Source organism: Filicampus tigris, chromosome 20 (assembly GCF_054856515.1).
Source record: "Filicampus tigris isolate MCC_2025a chromosome 20, RoL_Ftig_1.0, whole genome shotgun sequence".
NCBI classification, from domain to species: domain Eukaryota; kingdom Metazoa; phylum Chordata; class Actinopteri; order Syngnathiformes; family Syngnathidae; genus Filicampus; species Filicampus tigris.
Genome location: NC_141236.1, coordinates 9,575,855 through 9,596,110, shown reverse-complemented (window position 1 = coordinate 9,596,110; position 20,256 = coordinate 9,575,855). Strand labels below are relative to the sequence as shown.

The window sequence follows — 20,256 nt, the reverse complement described above, 5'->3', positions numbered from 1 at the left end:
AATATAGCATATAGTCACCATTACGCTTAAGGCACTGCATGATTAATTCTGCACACACGCAAATCACACAACTCTGTAACCCATGAATGATTACACCGGAAACCTCGTCATGATGGTAGGTGTCACTCTATCATGTGTCTTCATCTCTTTTTGTGCAACCGGTGGCACAAGCGGTGAGTCGCCATCATGATTCAGGATGGAAGCTCACGTGCGCTCTACTTACAGCTGAGCTGAATGTGAAGTCATGTGTGTGGATGGGGTGGTTGTTGCCTGGCACCGTTACATGGAGCCGTGTTGTCGTGTGTGCAGGAATGATGCGAGTCTCCGGTGTGATCTGTACTGTGGATACTGTGTAGGGCCTCATCTGCAAAAAAACCCCCCAAAAAACGAATCCCCCTCAATCACTGCACTCTGCACGTAGGTGAGTGTTCCTCTAAAAAGCTCCTCTGGGCCCTCGTTCAATATTGACATTGCGAGAAATCACAGCCATCGTAGCCTTACGTACGGACATGCATTAAGGGGGAACGGCGTCCCATCATGGCTCGCTAGAGGAGTTGGTGATGGAACAGATGGAGCTGTGTTTTTTTTTAAACTCCCCTGCGCTTGTGTGCCGCCGTGCCGTGCATTCTCAAATTGGTCATTCCCTCCACCCGCCCCCCCAATGTCCTCATCACTATTCCGCTCTAAGTGCCGCATCTGCTCTGTATGCACCTATACGAGCGGGACAGTGTGATGTGATGATGCAAAACAAAAAAATCCACAAAGCTTGTCACTTCGTCTAATTGGCCAGGAAGCTTCATCATTTTCGGAAGGATACCATTCTAAAATATTAAATACAAAACAGACTCGCTTAAGTGTACTGACGTATTTTTCTCATTAATGTTTGCAACCAGGGAGTTCATCCATGGATGCTTGCTGAACTGAGCTCTAGTGAGGTAAAATTTCAAATCTTTTGCGCCCATGAAACTGGACTTTTTTTGGTCTTAAACCCTAAATGATCCCTCATTTATCGAGGGTGGTGCGTTTTAAGCAAAGGGAGAAATTCCATGATGTAGAATGACCAGTAGTGTTGCCACTCCCACACTTGAAACATATGAAAACATACATCTAAAACACTTTGTATGCAGACTTGAACATTTGCAAAAAAATGCAACAAAACGGCTAGCAAGGATACAGTCCTTGCTAGCCGTTTTGTCATGGTTGTATGCATGCACGTGCCTTTAAGAGGTGGGGCAAGGTGGTGTGTAAAACGGTGGTGAGTGCATGTGAGCGTCTGGGTGTGAGCTGTGGCCGACAGCAGCTTCTGCGTGAGTGTGCTCCCCATCTTTGTGTTTTACTGTTGTTCTCCCGGCGTTCAAGTAGTGGCTGAAAAGTGCATCGACGACTGTGGCTCTCCTTTCTCACATGGGAGGGCATTACAGTAAGTGCTGTATGTTTTATTTTCTCACAAATGTAAATCCCCCCAAAATACCAAGCACCTTATGCCTACACATCCCTACATGTTGGAATATTCCACCCGGTTGTCGCAGCCCTTCAACTGTTAATCAAAAATAAACTTTCACGCCTTATCAATACAGTGTGTACACCAGTGTGTTTTGCACTAATAGTTAACTAGATTTATAATTTCATGGTAAAGCCAAAGCATGAAGTGCAGTCAATGAATTGGGAATTAATAACTGCCAGCAGGCTCTTAAAATATCCACACACTCTTATTCACTTTCGGCCATGTCGCTCGGTGTGCAGTGGTCCTAACTAAGTAACTCGCAGTTGTGCCGGTTAACTGCTGATGTGAAAGAAAGGACAATATAGTGGGGGAGGGTGCACTCGCGCCAAATGCCCAAGTGTGTCACAGGGCATTGTTTTAGTGACACCCCATAAAATCAGGAAAACTGAAAAAACACATCTTCAAACACGTATAATGCTTACAAACAAATCTCTGAATTCACTTTACAGTCTTTAAGTGACATTGGATAATTCCCTCAGCACACCAGATCTTCTCTGACAACACGCTAATGTGCTGTGGCACAGCACTTGGGAATCACTGTTAGAAAGTACATACAATGTTATTTGCTGATGGCTTTTTTTTGACAGTCAGGCCCAAGTCGGCTTCGACTCGTCAACTGCAACAAGCTGCAACAACGTCTGCGCCGTTGCGTCAGCCGATTTTCATCACGGTCCAGCGCGGTACAAGCAGACCCGAAGTGGCGTCGATTGACCTCATCTCGTAAACAATAGAGAAGTCATCATTCATCCATCGGGATCAATCTATTGATTATAAACTCAATAAACCACGAGTGATGCAAGTCATTGATTGTTATGTAAGCGCGGCACTGGGTCCAGCCAACCCAATAGTCGGCTGGATGAAATAATGGCTGACAAATGAAAAATGGACTACTTTGCTTTGTTGGTCCAAAGATAAGAGCTTTTGGGATGCATGATGTGAATATAAATCAGAGCGTTAAACAAATCTCGCATTGATCGAAGGTTACCGAACTGAATCAAAATGGCATCTTGGCGGACTTTGTGGCCCATAAACAAAGTAGCACGGTCCAAATGATCGATATGATGCTGTATTCCTATGGCAGCCTAAGTAATACCCACTCCATTGGAAAACACTGCAGTTGTGATTGTGATTAAATGCTTGGTTAATTAGCGTTGTGAATTGAATTGAGTCCCAAACAAGCTGAGATGAACGATTAAATTATGTGTCATTATGCTTATTTATCTGTGGTAATTTCTTGATTTGATGTTTTATATTGAATGTCTCGGTCGTAGTCGTCACAGATTTCCAAGTGGAGGCAAATGTGTGATTGAACACTACGGTATTTTCATCACCCCCCCCCCCCCCACCCCTAAACTAAACGGTGTAGTTGTTAAGGAGAAGTCAAACACCAGTGAGTTAAGCGATGCTGCCAGAGTCATTAGAGGGGCCTGATGTGGGCCAGTCACCCCCAAAACACTGTGGCTCCAGGCCACAGAAGAACATCTGCTCGCCTGCTTGTTTTTGTTGTTCACATCACACACAGTCCAGTCCACTCTCAGGAGATAATGCCAATACTTCATCGCTAGATACTAATACTGAAGGAATTGTGAGATTTGGTGCAGTATGCCTTGGAATGATAAATCCTGAACTGACTTAAGTTTCCAGCTGTTTTTTTACAGGAGTAGTAATAGGTTATTTCTGTGTTTCGCAACCGTTTTACACCAAGTAAATATATTAGGAGGTTAGGTCTTGATGAGGGACCATGTTTGCTGGACTCTACAGTTGTGTTCCTAGTCTCGTTGTCTCGGTCCCATACTACTTTGGTTGGTAAAGCGGAGTACAGTGGACCCCCGCGAGGTCACATACCACGTAATTGATGCCCACCCAAAAAGGTTTGTAATTGTGTACAGATGCCACAAGATAGCGGCAAAGCAGTTGTTTTCTATTAGACAAGGCTATGGCTTGACTAAATGATGCTCCTCCCTCATTTCAACATCAAGTTATCACAATATAGCGCCAACTCAATAATCTATCTTCATATTAAGCACGGCTTTGCTTTAGCAGAAAAAAACAAAACAATACGTTTTGCATAACAGACAGTAGATTCCCCTCCCCCAAAAATGATAGAATATGCTAATTTTGGCATATGCCTGTCTGCAATTATGCAGAGGTTCACTCCAGACATACGCAAACCAATACTTGGGCCAACTTTGAGCATTTTTCCTCTCTTCAAAGTCAGCAAATGCCATTTTAATTGATGACTCTGCAAGACCATCCTATGGTTTTTCCCTGCCCTCCCCAGACCTGCTAGGAAAATGAAGAACCTGTTTAGTGTTTGAAAATCCCCATGTGTGTAGTCAACACCAAATCAGGCCAAGACACAGACAATTTTCCAATCACAGATTATGATTGTGGATTAGATAACTCTCTGAAGATGTGGCTGTCGTCTTCTATTTTTTTCTTCGCGTTTTCTTCTGCAGAGTCGATGCCCTGTGGTGCCGTGCTGCCTCTCACAGTAGGTACTATGACAGCATTTGTTAGTGGAGAGGTCATTTTGTGTGTGTGGTGTGCTGTGTTGTTAATCCCGAGTACACTAGACTTCTAAGAGCAGTAAGGACCTACTTGCTATTTTTTGTCCTGGTTATGTGTGGTGTCTCTCACATTTTAAAAAATCTGCAATGCTAAAAATCAGGATGCGTGTACCCTGCTTAACATGTCAAAAAGCACCTTGGTACAAATAGCTATTTGCAATGGAAATTGCACTATTTGGTGAAAATGGTGCTTAAATGCCTGACCCTTTTTTGGTCCAAGCACCAAAGGGTGGAAATGAAACATGACTGTCGTACGACGGCGCCAAATGTTTTGTCTGCTCCGCCACTTCATCTGGAGTTGTTCGCTGCCGCCGTGGTCCGTCTGCGCATCAAAGTCAGTCGGCGACAACCTCCTCCTGATCGCATTTCGTCTCATGCTGCACCGCGGAGGAAAAAGTTCCGACTGCGCTCTTTTCCTTCCACCCCTCCACCCCCCCATCCCGCTTTCCCTCCCGCTCTGATTCCCGCTTGCATTGAAGTCCAAGCTATTGCCGCTTGTGTCTTTTCATGAGGCCCGGTTCAGACGCACTGGCTTCTAAGCTATGCAAATGCATGCTGCCAGTGAAACTAAAGCCGTCTTTGTTGGTGCTCAGAGGCCTCTTCCACAGGGTCCTTCATCATTTCCTTGGATCAGGACCCTCGCATTTCCCACCGTAATGAGAGCGAGGATAACTCTCGGCGTCCTTATCTCCGGGCTCGTCTCTTGCCACAATCCCTGCAGAACCAGCGGACATCTCAGGGTGTGAGCACTTCAGTCAGTAAGAGAATACATTGGGGCTCCGTTGCTAAAAGTAATCCACACCCCCACCGTGGTAAAAGCGTGCGGCGGGCACGTTGGGACTAGCCGGTTACCTCGTGGGTGGCTCTTAAGATAGCGGCATCTTAATCAAACCAAATGTCAGTACTCTTTGGACCAAGTCCTGGGGCTGGAGATTTGCTGGCTGGGTATGCACAGCGTGGGCTTGTGTTTTAGCCGAGGGTCTGGATTTGCCGCGCTCTGTCCGTTTGCTACTTCGAATTAGGTTGATCAAGGTGGATCCACCTTCTGCGCAGTGTGCTGAAGCCTTGAGACAAAGTTCAAAAGACAAGTGGAATCTTTAATCCCTCATCAAGAGTTCAGAAACGTTTGGATTTGACATTGCCTCCATGGAGCCAAAAACAGGATTTCGTTTAATCACGTCCTTGTCGTTTGCCAGCCTCGTAGAAAACTCAATGCTATACTTAGAAAAATACCAAGACATCTCAGGTCCAACACCTAGACCTTCGATTTCACCAGTAAAAATTTGAATGTTGGAGGGCTCAACTGGCACTGTCATAAACCTTTTATTAATTGTAAATCCATTTATTCATTCATCCATCCATTTTCTCAAGCACTTGTCCTCATTAGAATTGTGGGCGAGTTGGAGCCTAACCTAACTGACTTCATATGAGAGAGCAGGCTGCACCCTGGACTGCTCACCAGCCAATCGCAGGGCGCGTAGGCAAACGACCTCTCACATTCACACCTGGGTGATTTAGAATCTTCAGTGAACCTGACATGCATGTTTTAAGAATGTGGGAGGAATCCAGAGTACCTGGAGAGAACCCACTCAAGCATGGGGAAAATTTGCAAGCAGCACATAGGAATGCCGGAGCTGCGATTCGAACTCGAACCTCTCAGCTGTGAAACCATAATTTCAACATGAAGTTTTCCTGTAAAGCAATTTTAAATAAAACACGTGTACAGTGAACCTAAGTGGAGCACTGTGTCTCTGTCTTCCTGTGTATACACTTTTTCTCTCGTTGGGTTTGCTCCTTATCTTAGAATAAACAAACCAATCGAATAATTGAATGCAAAAATAAATAATTAAGAAAAATGTGTAAATTAATCCTGCCATTCTCTAATCTGATGTCTCGGGTGATGTCATGCATCATAGTATCGGCCTAGTGGTTAGCATGCTTTGCAGTTCTGAGGTTCACCGTTTGAATCTTGTCTCCTGTTTATGTGAGCTTTCTCCAGGTACCCCGGATTCCTGCGTACATCCCCAAATTGTGCGTTAAATTCACTGAAGACCAAATTGTCCATAGGAGTGAATCTGAGTGTGAATCTGCGTGTGAATGGTTGTTTGTCTATAGAGTATGTGCCTAGTGAACAACCTAGGGTCTACCCTGCCTCTCACCCAAAGAGAGCTGGGATAGAATCCAGCTCACCTGCTACCATAATGAGGACAAACCCTGAAGATTCATTTTTGTTGTTGGTACCAATGACGCCTCAATCACATTCGTACTGAATCAGGATTTGCAAGGTCTCCGTTTACCCTGATACTAGTTTGGCTGCAAAGTACACTAGAGTTTAGCAGATTCACAAATTATTCTGTGTAGTTAGTTTTGAATATGGATGTTATTTTTCTTTTGTATATTAATTCCTTGCTTTTCTTTGGCAAAAAAGATAAAAAATCATTGACGAACAGTATCGCAGACATCGTCAAAGCACACAAGGACGACAGCTTCTCAGACAAGTGACAAAGAAGCAGAATTCTAAATGTTTTAGGGCAGCTTCCGATGAATAATCACGTCTGCTTTTACTTCAAACTGCTTTTTTCAACTCGAATCTCCGCCTGTCTTGAGTCATATGCCTGTCAACAACAAGAAATTAAACCTGTAAAAAGCCATGAAATTGCTGCAGATCAAAGCCCCGGTTGACATTTAAGATAACACTTTTTTTAAGGATGCAAATGATGAATTAGCTTCTTGTTATAATGTCACACTATGAAAGGAAAACTATCGGTTCCGGTTGGATGTCAGCTTCAAGACTTAATTATAAAGTGAAAGGCGCAAAATGTAATTATTGATTGACCGCAGGCGTGCACCAGAAAGAGCCTAAATGAATTAAGTCGGCTCGGTGTTTGGAGATGCGGGTTTAAATGCAGCAGCAGTCAGCCAGGTTACAATAATAATAATCGTGTCTTTTGGCTGCCGTAGCGATTTGGCCACAACCGATCTAGAGGTAAATTGTGTTCTTGAACTCATCACCAGACCCTAGAGTAGAGGATGACCATTGTTCACTGGCTATATATGATACATTTTCAATGCAAATCACCATACTTTGAACTATTGATGGTGAGGGGGCAAACTGCTGCTTCACTCACTGTTTGTTTGTATCCCAATGCCTGCTGAGGGAATTGAACCTGTCACCCGTTTGCCGTCGCTGTGCTTGTGGTAAATTCGGTTCATTACATGAACTAATGTGATCTGTTTCACTTGAGTCACTTGAGTCAGTGTTGTCCCTGTACGGAACCCCAACCAAACTGAATGGATTTGTGCTTGGCTCACACATTCAATAGCATCCAGGAAGCTAATCAAGGGTCCATTTTGTGTAATCAGGCAAAGCCCGTTCCACACTGTTCTTGCAGTCTTATAAAGGTGTGCAACGTTCATATTTCTAAACAAAACTGTTCTATAATAAGGAAGCAGAAATTTTAGGACTTTTAATACCACTATAATAATCTGATTGGCTGCATAGAATCGTCAGGTGTTTTGCATTTTATTCAAAATCGGTGATCGGTGGTAATGTCATTATTTGATGATCGATCAGTGACATCATTGATCGGATCCGCAAAATAAGACATTAAAGCAAACATAATCTTGTTCACTCATCGACATTCTGTACTGCCATCGTTAATAATCCAAGCTTTCCCTGCATTTAGATTTTTTTCCCCCCATTTTCTTCCCAATATTTTAAAATATGTACAATATATGTATACCGGTATATATATTTTTGGGAGGCGGTGTCTCCTTATTAATGTGATGAAAATATTAGGGATTTTTTTTGACGCAGTGAAATTCGAAACGATTGCTAACTAACACCACAATGACAAACATTGCATAAATGCATAAATCCATTTCACTGTGACTCAAGCAGGACTGAATGAAAAAAGCGACTGCTTTATCTCTTAAAATGTCACCTAATCCTTAAAATTATGCCCAAAATCGGATTAAAATAGCCTTAAAATGTTTCCTAAATGTCTTCAGTTGGACTTTCTTAAGCTTTCCTGTTGAATTGAAGCGTCAACTTAGTTATAAAAAAAAAACCCCAATAACAACATGTTTTACATTACATTGTGCTGGTATGCATGTGACAATCACCACTTATGTGTCCCCAAGACATTGCAGCAAATTTAAAGTGCTAATGGTTACATTGTCAGTTGCACTTTTGTGTGAGGAGTTTCACTGTTTTGGTTGTGCTTCTTTCCTGCTAATCTGCCGACGTGTTAATTAAATTACTGCTCCCCCGCGGTTAAACCGATGCCTCTTTCGTCAACCTGCCAGAAGTGCGAGGTTTATGTGATGTCTTCGCATTGCGTCGAAACACCTTCTGCCTAATGAACACCAGGTTTTCTTCTCGCCACCCCCTTATCCCAAGTTATCATCTTGGTGAGTGGCAGCGCTTCCAATCACAGGGAATTATACATGCTAGCAGCCATCAAAGACACAAGTGTGATGAGAGGGTTTATTGAATATGAATGGCCGCTCCCGTCTTCTGTTATGCCTTTTCCGTCACTCAGTGGGATTGTCTTTGTTAAGCCAAACTGGCAGGAGACTCGTTTACAGTGGCTAACGCTGCTGGGAAGTAAGGCAGGTGGAAAAGTAACGCGATGGCTACTTTTTTTTGTAATATTGTAGTACATCTGTAATGTTGTAAGAATGACAGCGGTGGGCTTTTATGGCGGCAGACCGTACATCATTTTAAGGTTTTATTGGGGCCATAAATCATTCTTCCCTTTAATCTTTAACATGAGTAAGTATTAAAATCAGAGTTACTGTTGTTCACTGTGGTGTTTAGGTATTAATCATACATCTTTTTTCTGGTATTTTGTGGGGTTAATAATCATTATAACCGCTGATCATTTAACATCAGGAGGTAATGAAATCCAGATGTCTTTTTCTTTTTTATTATTTTTTGTTAATGAGCAACTGTCCATTCTTTATGGCTTCTTAAGAGGATAGTAATCATTCCGCACGTTGTTTTTTTTTTTTTTTTTTTTTTTTTTTTACATCGGTAAATAATTAAATCCATATTCATTTTGTTGTAATAAAAGGTGTCATTTTGATTGTTTTACGGTGTTCTAAAAAACAGTCATCTATTCTTTATGGCATCATGGTGGCTATTAAACATTCTTCCCGTTGACCGTTTGACATCAGCAGGTTATTAAATCCAGATTAATTTTACACTTTACTGGTGTGAAATTTTATTTTTCATAGGGGTTATAAATTCCAACCTGACATCTTTGTGGCTTTATTTGGGTTATTAAGCATTCTACCTGATGATCTTGTGACATCAACAGGTCATAAAATCCAAATATACATCAATTATTTAGTATTTCTTGAATTTCAATTGTTTTATGGGGTTGCAAATTCCATCTTGACAGTGTTTTATTGGGGCCCATATATAATTCTACTCTTTGATCTTTTGTCAACGAGAATTTATACAATCAGATTAAATTTAGGTGTGTACAATTTGGTTGGTTTGCAGTAGTTGCTTATCTAACTGTCATTACAACCCTTTGAGCCTTTGACATCAGGGGTCATAAATCGATCATAAAATTCCTTTTTGTTGTAAACTGTAGCCACAACCTCGCTCATCACCTCACACAGATCAGATATCTTGAGATGTGGCGCAGTGTTTAATTAGTGAAGTTCTAAGTACTTGAAGAAGTGGCGTGAGATGATTCTGTATGTTATGGCACCCGCAAGAGGCTAATGCCAGCCTTCAACTATGTCACTTCAGCCCACGCGGGTCTACTAAGTGCTCTTCTGTGGAGTGATGTCTGTTGTCATAGCGACAGTACGTGAACCTGCCATCGCAAAACTCTTTCGACTCTCTGAGCCTCCTCCTCTTCATCCGCTGGGCCTCACGTGCCCGAGAAGCTGTCGCCCTAAACACGAAGTGATTGCAGAAGTGAGAGCGGTTGTGCACGAGAGCAGATTAAAAAGAGGGTGAAGGGGTGAGGTGGTGGCGGCAGAGTTAGATGTCTCCTCCAAAAATGATGGCGCTGCTGCGAGGCGACAGCAATAAGCTGCCTTCTTATCTCGGTGGCCGCATAGCGCACAGGCTTCGTCGGCATGCGGGAGCCATGGCAACCGCATCCTGAGTTGTCTTGACAGTCATTTTTTTCCCCTCCAAGACAGTGTCCGTGTGAATTTTATTGGTTTACCAAATCCATAGATTCTACTCTATTCAATTTCAATATTTAGTCTGGAACCTCCCTTTATTCCTTACAGGTGTGCGTTTTTATGGTGGTTATAAATTCCAACTGGACTTTGTGTAATGGTTTTCCTGCCGCCATAAATCAATCTCCCTTTGATTTTTTAATATCAAGCGGGCATAAAATCTTGATGTCCCTTTTATATTTTTACAGGTGTACATTTTTATAGCTTTACAGAGACCGAACATTCCAGTCTCTTCCATTTAAACATTCTTTATGGCTTGTTAGTGAATTCCTTCATTGTTTACATGGGTGTACATTTTGTGCTGGTCATACATTTCAACAGGACATTGTTCTTCTGTTTTATTAGGGCCGGAAAGATTTCTATACTTTCATTTTTTGGTATCAGGAGGAAAAGAAAATCTTTATTACAGTGGATATAAAAGTGTGTTCAAATGTGAGTTATTAGTGGTATAAAAAAAAATGAGACCAAAATAAATCATTACAAAACGTTTCCCAACAATGCCACCTATAACCTGTGCAACTCGATTGGAATAAAATATCCTTTCGAGAGGGGGAATTGAAAGAAATGAGTTTAATAATGTTGGTACACCTCTTATAACTTGTTGATGGATGTGGCTGTGTTAAGAATTCAGTCGTTTTAAATGGGAGTCAGCACATTGCTGCCACCATTTCAGATGTTCCATGTAGGCTTTTCCTGATGTATTTTTTTAGGCTTTCTAGCAGAGGCCTGAAGATTTTGTGCTAACACTTACTGCTATTTTGAATTGTTTAGAATTCCCCCCATCTTGTCTAAGGCCCCAGTTCCAGCTAAAGAAACACAGACCCAAAGCACGATGCTCCCACCAACATGCTTTACTCTTTAGTGACATTTTGCTCAGAGGTGTGCCTGCAGATTTTTGTACAATGGGTACCTTGGCTTAAAACGGTTAGTGGCCATAGAGCATTCTGCTCTTTGGTTGTTTTACTTAGCTAAGCTAATTAAATAAATATGTCCATTCCCTCTGTGTCTTACAGGTGTTTTCATCATTTTTGTTGTTCATGGAGAAACCCCCAAAATTTCCCTTATCATTTTCAAGGAGTCATACATGACACACTCCATTCATTTTTGAAATTTCACTCCATGTTAGCACAGTGATGTCAACTGGGCACCATATGGTGTAGATAAAGCGCTATATAAGTGCATTTACCATTACCCTTTTTTATTTATTTATTTATTTTTTTAAATGACTGCATTAATATTTCTTTGTTGCTCATCAATACAGTGAAACGGTATTCTCCTAATACTGCGCCCTACTGTAAAAACTTCAATCTCTTTAGCAACATTGCAGTCCACTTCTTCCTCCTTCTCATCCTCCTCCTTCAACATACTGCCAGGCTGGGCATGTCCCACAGGCCGGTGTTCCCATGGGGATCGCCTGGAGCTAATAGCTTCTTGTGGCCAGGCCAGCCTAGTTAGCTAGAGAAGGCAGAGAAGGCACTTCTTCATGATGCAGAAATCTCAGCAGGGATTTGCTCTCGAGCACATGCTCGTTTACTTTCCCACCAGTTGGGTTTGGCTACGCCTTGTCCTCCTTTTTTTGTGTCGCTGTGCGCACTTGCTTTACTGTATCAGATCTACTAACGACTGAACCAGCTTCTAAAATCCCAACGAGTATGCTAAAGGATACTACTAATATGCATGAGTCATGCATCAAAATTCATCGTTTTGTTTTTGTTCATGCATTGTGGGTGTGGTTGGATAATCTGGGCTGGAAGGGTAGAGTATAGGGTATTTCTGAGGCTTGATCTTGGGATACGAGTTATAGGTACGGCCAGGCTAGGTTTTGGTATACCGGTGTCATAAAAGATACATTTCAAATCCCACTACAAACTTTGAGTTTTCTCCTTTAAAGTAATATAGTATCAAACACACTTTCCCACACTTCTCTGACGGAGTTTTATGCACTCCTGGAAGGACTCTACATCAGCGACATCATCACTGCCATTTTGATGTCATCGTCTTTAAAATCGGTACCCTTGATGATCCCCTTGCGCTTGGAAAGGAAGATAAAAATCACACTGAGCCAGGTAGGATGACTTTGGAAGTTGCTCCAACGTGGTCATTTTGTTCTATGTCGGGAACTGTCAGATGCTCAGGGCATTGTGAGCAGTTACATATTTCAGTATCAGTCAGATTGGCCAAATTAGCTTGTGGTGTCTATTTTGAACACCCGCCGACTGTGATCCCAAGCCTCATGAAGAGCTCCTTGTAGAAGACAATTGCCAATGACAAGTAGCTCAGAATTTTATTCCTGCATGGCCTTTTAAACACCCACAAAAGAGAAGTAACATTTGGCAATATTTTCAACAGAATGGAACAAAACAAGGAAAGACAACGCTCAGAGAGAAGCTTTATTCCTTTTTTTGTGCTGCTTGGAAGTGCCAACTGAAAAAGATGGTCTTCTTAAATGCCTTCCATGCACGTTGCAAATAGATCTCTTAGTCATGTCCTTGTATTGTATAGATTCGCTATGGCGAGGGACTTGTCATTAAATGCCCAAAAGAGGGCTACAATTAGGATGAATTATTGGACTCTGCGGTAACTTATAATTTATGTAACGAAAGAGTGTAGGTGTCTCATGTTCTCAGTCCGTAATCAAAGGTGATCGGCGGCGAGCAGCGAGGCTTTGCGAAGGCGCCACTTTCTCTTTAACCTAAATGGCGGCTTGATTGTGTGAAATTGCAGGTCAATAGCCAATCTGTCGCTGATTGTGTGGTTAGTGCTTTATGCAGGTTTATTGGAAGAACACATGCTTTTGCACTCTGAGTGCTGCCATTGCTGTTGCTTTTTTGCAACTTTGTCTACTTTGAGGTCAACAAAGTAATGATATGCTCCATGACTTGAATTCCATCTTCTGGTGAGTGATATGTGACCATTCTGCCACAGCTAAGTTAAATTTCAGGGCAAAAAAAATCAAAATGATCTGCTGTTGAGGGTTTTTCAACTTTGGATTTTTTTTTAGATTTCTAATAGATTTCTAATAGATTTTAAACACTGAGAAAGATAGAGATGTCTTATTTTGTGGGGGCAGTTGATTCTGAGCGCACTTAACACCAATTGTTATTGAAAATTGAAATTGTTTTTTAATGTACAGAGAAACATCAGTGGTGGTATACCAGTTTTTCTAGCACTAGCACGCACCTGCTGCGCTTATACTGACACTAAACACGAGTGGCTTTGTGATCGTTCCCTCCACAGAGTTATTAAACTTTCACGACATGGATATTAAACACCAAAATCCACACTTTGCCGACAGAACCGACGTGTTTCAAACAAAGCGTCACAGCAGCATCTCCGGATGCATTAATGATGCCCTCCAAAGAGGTGCAACATGGAGGATGTTTCTATATTTATATCCTAAGCCACATTCCGACACACACTCGCTGAAAATATTCATGAATTCACCCTGCGTCGATCCAGCAGTTGTGAAATTTTGGCAGTGGCCCTTCAGCGGTGAGAGGCCTCCTGCAGTGGGCGCCGCTGTATGTATGTAAGTGTGTGTTTTTGTGTGTGTTTTCCCCCCGTGGCTTTCTGGGATGCTACCGAGGTAATTGGATGTGTGACGCCCACGAAAAATCCCCTTTAGCCTCTGGGCAAGCGCTCTTTCAATCCCAGCATGCCTCTGTGCTAAAGCGCAACCCAGAGGAAGGTTTAGTCTTTCAACTGGCAAACATCAAACGCTCCCCGGTGGCGGGCAAGCCCGTTAGCACGTCGTGACACCGGGACGTGCCTTGGCCGTCACCGTAGGGACGCCACGCCTGCCTGATTGATGCGTTAATGCCAGGGTTTCGAGTAAGTGCCGTTCTGTGCAAGTCATACGTAAGCCCCGAGTCTTAACTGTTTAAGTTTCAAGCAAGTCCAAAGTTATCGATATAATATCTGTATGATATCTGTATATCTGTAGCAATAATCAAACAAGTCAAGTAGAGTCCCCTCTAAATTTCAAGCAAGGTGAGTCAAGTCATTACTTGGGCTAAGCAAGTCAGAAGTCAAATCAAGATGACTATAGCCTACCGCTGCTAGTTAGAATGAATTATAATCCATAATAGGCAATTCAGATATAGGAAGCATGCAAACAGTGGGCGGTGTTCTTTCAATCGCTCACATTAAACAGAAGCACATTTTTAGCACACCTGCCGGCTTGCCAGAATTGTGCACACTATGCAAGCAAAATCACAACCAAAAAATTCTTCGAAACCTGGACATCAAAGTCAAGTCGAGTGTCATGAATGTCAAGTCAGTCAAGGTGAATCTGTCACAAGTTTTAGCCGACTTGTCCCAAGTCTTAAATTGGCGACTTAGTGTGACTCGAGTCCAATCAAGTGATTCAAGTCCTCTACCTATGATTAATGTAACAACTACATGTTTGCTACTTCCTTTTCTAATTTGTAATTTAAGCATGCCTAAATGGAAAGGGCAGCAAACTTTTTTTTTAATTGTTTTATTTTCTATCGTCGTCAAAAAAATGGCCACCGGCTGACACGAGTTAAACAAGCAATTCACTGATTGGTTGACGAATGAGATTACTGACGGATTCTTTGCAGCCTTGGTGTCGTTACAATTTTGTAAAATTGATTAGGTTGTGGGTCCGTTTTGTAATCGATTAGACGGCTCTGTTCAAGTAATGGTAATAAGAATTAAAAAAGAAAGACCAAAAATGCTCACTTTAAATTGCAATAACCCGGATTGAAGTATGTCTGACCTTTTTGAAACTGAGAGCTACCTCTTGGGGACTAATTAGTGCGATTGGCTAACAGTTTCGTACACACTTTTCAAATGACAAACTTGCTTGGATTACCTTTAATTATATGTTGTTATTAATAATGATATCCATCCACATAAAGTAAGAAACTGATCATGTTGATTTCTCACAAAGAGGGTTTAAATTTAGGGTATACGGGTATGTCCTCAGCTTGCCTAAGGCGTACTCCAGGGCTCTGGATTTGGCATTGTCTATGTTAGTAGGTTTGGGTACATTTTTAGCCTACAGTTCATACATTATGTCCCTTCTCTCCTCTCGAGCAGACAGAATTTTTCACCAGTCTGGTCACTTACAGAGGATGACACACTGTATCACCCAGACTTTTTAAAGCTTTAATTACCTTTTAACCTCTTACTATTAGTTTTCTAAAAGCTAATTAAATGCCACCATGATAAAAATCACAGAACTAGCCTATTAAAAAATGTTTTTTCTTTTCGTGCGCTAACATCCAATATCATATTCTCCTATTATCAGAGCCAGCAACAATGCGAATTTGTGTCTTTTTGATAAGCGACTCAAATGAGTCGATTATTCAAATTGTGGCTGCTAATTAGGAAGTTGATCCAATAATAGAGCAATCAACTTGATTGCGTGAGGACTAATCAGTCGGTGGCGATGTCAAACAGAGAGAATCAACGCGTTCGACTCAAGCGATGCGGCGAATGAACAAGTGTTTATAATTGCCATTAATTGGTTCAGCCACCACTACACTATTGTCATTTATTGACTGACGCCACAAATGTAATTGTCTTCTGTTTACGAGTTTAAGTGACTTTCTTTTGTGCAACTCGGTTTAATTCCCATTGCAGTTTTTTTTTTTACTAGGGGACTCATTAATAATGCAAGCCACAGAGGGGGGTCATGATGTTTTTTACTCAAGAGGATGTCTTGTTTGGGAAAGTTTAAGCGCCACTGTGCTGAGTGCTAAATCTGGTTACTCAATAAGAAAAAGAAAAAAAAAGAATTGGTAGGATATTATACAAAAAAATGCACTGTAATTGGTAGAAAATTTACTTATGTTTTCGTGAAACACATGCTGATATTTGTGTCAAACAAAATAGGGCCCAGAAATTAATCCACTCCTGAAATAAAGTTGTAATTCGCATAAAAATGAAACTTTTTTTTCTTTTAAATTACTTTACATTCTTGAAAGAATACAATCTTGCTTGCATCACCAGTTTTATGGATTAGGAAAAAAAGTAAAGACATTTTTGAAGTCCGTGTCAAAAATACATTTAGGGACACCTAAATCCATCTCTGAAAATTTGCTGTCGACCAGGTGATGTTATTTCATGCATTCTATCATAATCGGTATTATGATGATTGATTCATCATCTAACATGAGTCAATTGATTTTATTATTAGAAACCCCATCCAGACTGCATTGCAATATACAGTTTTGGCGATACTGCACAACTTATTGTTGCGTCACCATGGTACGGGACCATGCTCTTTTCGCAGCATCAGGCTAATGGCTTTATTATGGCATGATTTAATGAGTTTTAGCAAGCATATTATGTCATCAGCCCCCCACAACCCCCCCTACCAACAAACCCAACTTCTCCCACCCCTGCTTGTAAACAACCTTGTACTATTTATGAGAAGCCTTGTTGTCAACGTGTCAGAGGCGTTCTCCCACTCGTGTGCGTGTGTCCGCGTGTCTGTGCATGTGTGTGTGGAAATAGGGCTGTTGAGGGAGCAAACGTACACACGGGATGCGAAGGCACAGCCATGCAAGTGTGATCTCTTCCATTCACGTGTGAGTGTGCCGCACGGTTCGTGGAGCACTTTTTTACTCACTGGCCCCTCACGCTCTCGCATAGTGTGTGTTTTTGCGTGTACGCGTGTGCATGTGTGTGAGAGACAGTGAGAGAGAGAGAGACAATAAGCAAAAATCCCTAGCTTTCTTTAAGATTCGCCTCTGTCGCCGCGCTCTCACCTCCCTTCGAGTGCACGCGGGAGGTGAGAGCGAGAAAGCCTCAGCTGTCATCACAGTTTAGATCAGTAGTGTGCGCACACACACGCACGCACCCATCGCCTCCATCCCAACCTCCAGCGGCGAATTATGCAACCTCGGGAAAAAAAAAAAAAAACAAGGTCAGGAAAATATCCAGGGAAGGCTCAGCCAAGATAAACAGGAGGTGAAAAGAGACAGCAAGACCCTTGTCTTCCTCTTCTTCTTCTTCTTCCTCCTGTCACATCGGTATTGTGTGATTCAGAGGAAGGTCATGGCCCCCACGGACTAGCGATTTAGTGGATGCTTACTGCACGACAAGAAATTGTAGAAAAACTATCAAGATGAGATTTTTGGGGGGGTATAATGTTAAGTTTGTTTTATATTGGGAAGGAAAAGTTATATTGCCGAGATAAAAAGGCATCATATTATGAGGATAATGTTTTTTGTCCCAGTTACTCACATGCAGCCACCCCACTAGGCCCGCCTCTTAAAGACACATGCATGTACACACACTATAATGTGTACAGTATTTTCTATACATTTTATTCTTGCAATTCTTTTTTTTTTCTTTTTTTTTCGAATACCTCTTCAATATGTTTGAAGTAGGTTTGAATCCGTTTGAATATTTAAATGTGAGTAAAATTTGGGGTAAAACGAGATATAAAAACGTTTTTTATGGTCTGTATCGCAGATTTCCAAATAGTAGTACTATTAAGTTGTAATTTTATGTGAATAAAATGTCATAATTTTATCCCAAAAAAGGTATTTCAACAATAGTCATATGTATATTGTTTGTGTTTGTATATACTGCGTATATATACATATATATACATATACAAATATGTATATGTATGTGTGTACATATAGTGTGCATATATGCATGTATACATAGTTGTTTGCAGGAATAAAGCAATAATACTTTTAAAAAAGTCATTTTTGAATGTAATTATCATAATATATTTTCACGTAGTAGTGTTAATACAAAGAAAAAAAAAAGTTTGGTGCATTGTTTTAAAAACATCCTCCGAAGTCATGGTTTGATTTGAAGAAGTTTTTTTGGCCCAATTCCAGGGCACGTGCTTTGATGATCTCCTACTCGGGAATTCGCCCTAACAAGCCCCAATTGAAAAGACAGATGGTCGATGCTAAATTGTGACGCTTTTTTTTTTTTTTTTGAAGACCAAGGTCATATCTTGATCAAAGTTGGTATGTATGAGGAAGTCTGGGCCCTGAAGAGATCCTTATGTCATCTTCTTTAATGAGTGACTATCCCACCTTGTAGTGACATGTGCCATAAAAACTGCTGGCTTCCTATTGGGGAATTAACCCAAATGAGCCCCAATCAGAAGCAGCTACACTAGACAGATGGTCGACACTAAATTGGGAAGTTTTTTTGTCCACACTGTCTAATGTGGGCGGAGCATGGCATCAAAGTTTGATGATCGTTTTGAGGATAAGCCAAATTCACTACAAGTTCTTCAAAAAAAGAAGTAAAGTGTGCTTGTTTCAAGCTGTTTATGGCCTCTTCCAGTTTAATACTGAACATAAAGCAAAGAAAATCACACGTTGTTTAAGTTTAACTTTGTTGCTAGCTTGATGCTAATGCAAAACGCCATAGACGGGCTAACAAAACAATGTCTCAGTAATTATAAAACAACGTATATTCAAACAAGTGGTAGCGACATGCAGACAGAGCCCTCAACAATACACACAGGCGCTTATTAATATAAGAGATGTAATCTCAAGCAAAATATATATTTTTTTCTATTTTTGTCTCATTTGTCCTTGTCTTTATATCCTTTTTTTAAATGCAGTCACAGAACGACCAGAATGTAAATTTCTTTTTTTCTCCCGAAAAAAAAAAAAAGCTGTCAAATGGTGTAATTCTTTAAAAATAGTCCCATTTCTCACAATGATTGTCGTGTTGTCATCCTAGATTGCAGCTCGTGCGTTCAAAGTTTCAAAGTCACGCCAATGCCCAGCAACGTTTTATTTTTCTTTATCATGCCACGCAAAACAGGCAATCTAATCGCCGTCACCTGCGGACAGGAAGGCCGCCCCGCCGCCGTCTGAGAGCTCCAAACTAATATGATTTTGTCTGTGCAATCTAATAAAACACAAGACATTCCCCCTCTTTGCACTCTCTACATCCTGGCGGAAGCGCCATGATTGATGGCAGATGTGGCGTCGCTCAGTACGTGATGAGTGAAAGGCACCTTGGGGACTTTTATGATGCGTGACGCAGCGTCCGGGGATCATTTCACAGCGCGTGTGTCACCGTGTCTTAATAACGGCCTCTGTCTCCCCAAAAAGCGCCGCCGCCAAAGATAATTTAATCTCGCCTTCGTCTTTTTCCCCGCTAAGACTTTGCATCTGAATTGAGAGGAGGCGTGGCTTATATCCGTGCGGCTTTGGGAGGATGCGGGTAAGAAGAGACAGGAAGTGCTTGAGGAAGTGAAGCTCAGCAAGAGGTGGAAATGCACAAACGTGCAATAACGTGATTTTGTGTTAATCCAGTTTGGTGTCGATCGGTGAAACTGGTAATTATTTTTCAACTTTCCAGGAATTTTGTTTTAATGTCGGGGAAAAGAAATACATTTTCACCAGAATAAACGTGAGTGAGTTAGGGCATGTAGGGTGACGCGTTCATCGGAAAAATTATAATTTATTCCATGTTACCCACTTTTTCTTTGTCAAACGATGCCATGCTGACCCCAAAATTAAATATTGGTGGGATGCAAACGAAAAATGACAATTTTCAGCATTTAAAACATGCAATACATCAAACATATTAGAATGAAAGCTTGTAGCTATGTATATAGTTTTGATTAAATTTTCATTTTTTAAAATCTACAACAAAACACTTTATGTACAGTTTAGCTGTATTTAGCTTTAAAGTCCAGTAAAATATATTTGTATTTCATTTTTAGTTGCGCTTTGTCTCTGCATGACTGTTACACTGCCTCCAGTGGCCATGCTGAGAATTGGCCGGAAATGGCGGCTTCAAAACAAAATGGCCAAATTGTTGTTGAATTTTCATTGTGGGTCCTTGAGAATTGTAATTTTTTTTTTCATTATTTCTGTTATGTTAGACACATCCACTCAATTTTGTGTTAGTTGGTGAAACTGGTGTCGGGGAGCTGACTTGTATTTTTTGTAATAAAATGGCTACTTCAACCCAAAATGTCCAATTTTGGGTTAAATTTTGGGTCGT

The 20,256-nt window shown here is 41.3% G+C and overlaps 1 protein-coding gene across 14 annotated transcripts in view; it reads left to right on the top strand.

The window, feature by feature from the left end:
* The window catches only part of LOC147128220 (MAM domain-containing glycosylphosphatidylinositol anchor protein 2), a 178,373-nt gene that overhangs the window by 30,958 nt on the left and 127,159 nt on the right, over positions 1-20,256 (top strand). The gene's annotated exons all lie outside the window — the stretch shown is intronic.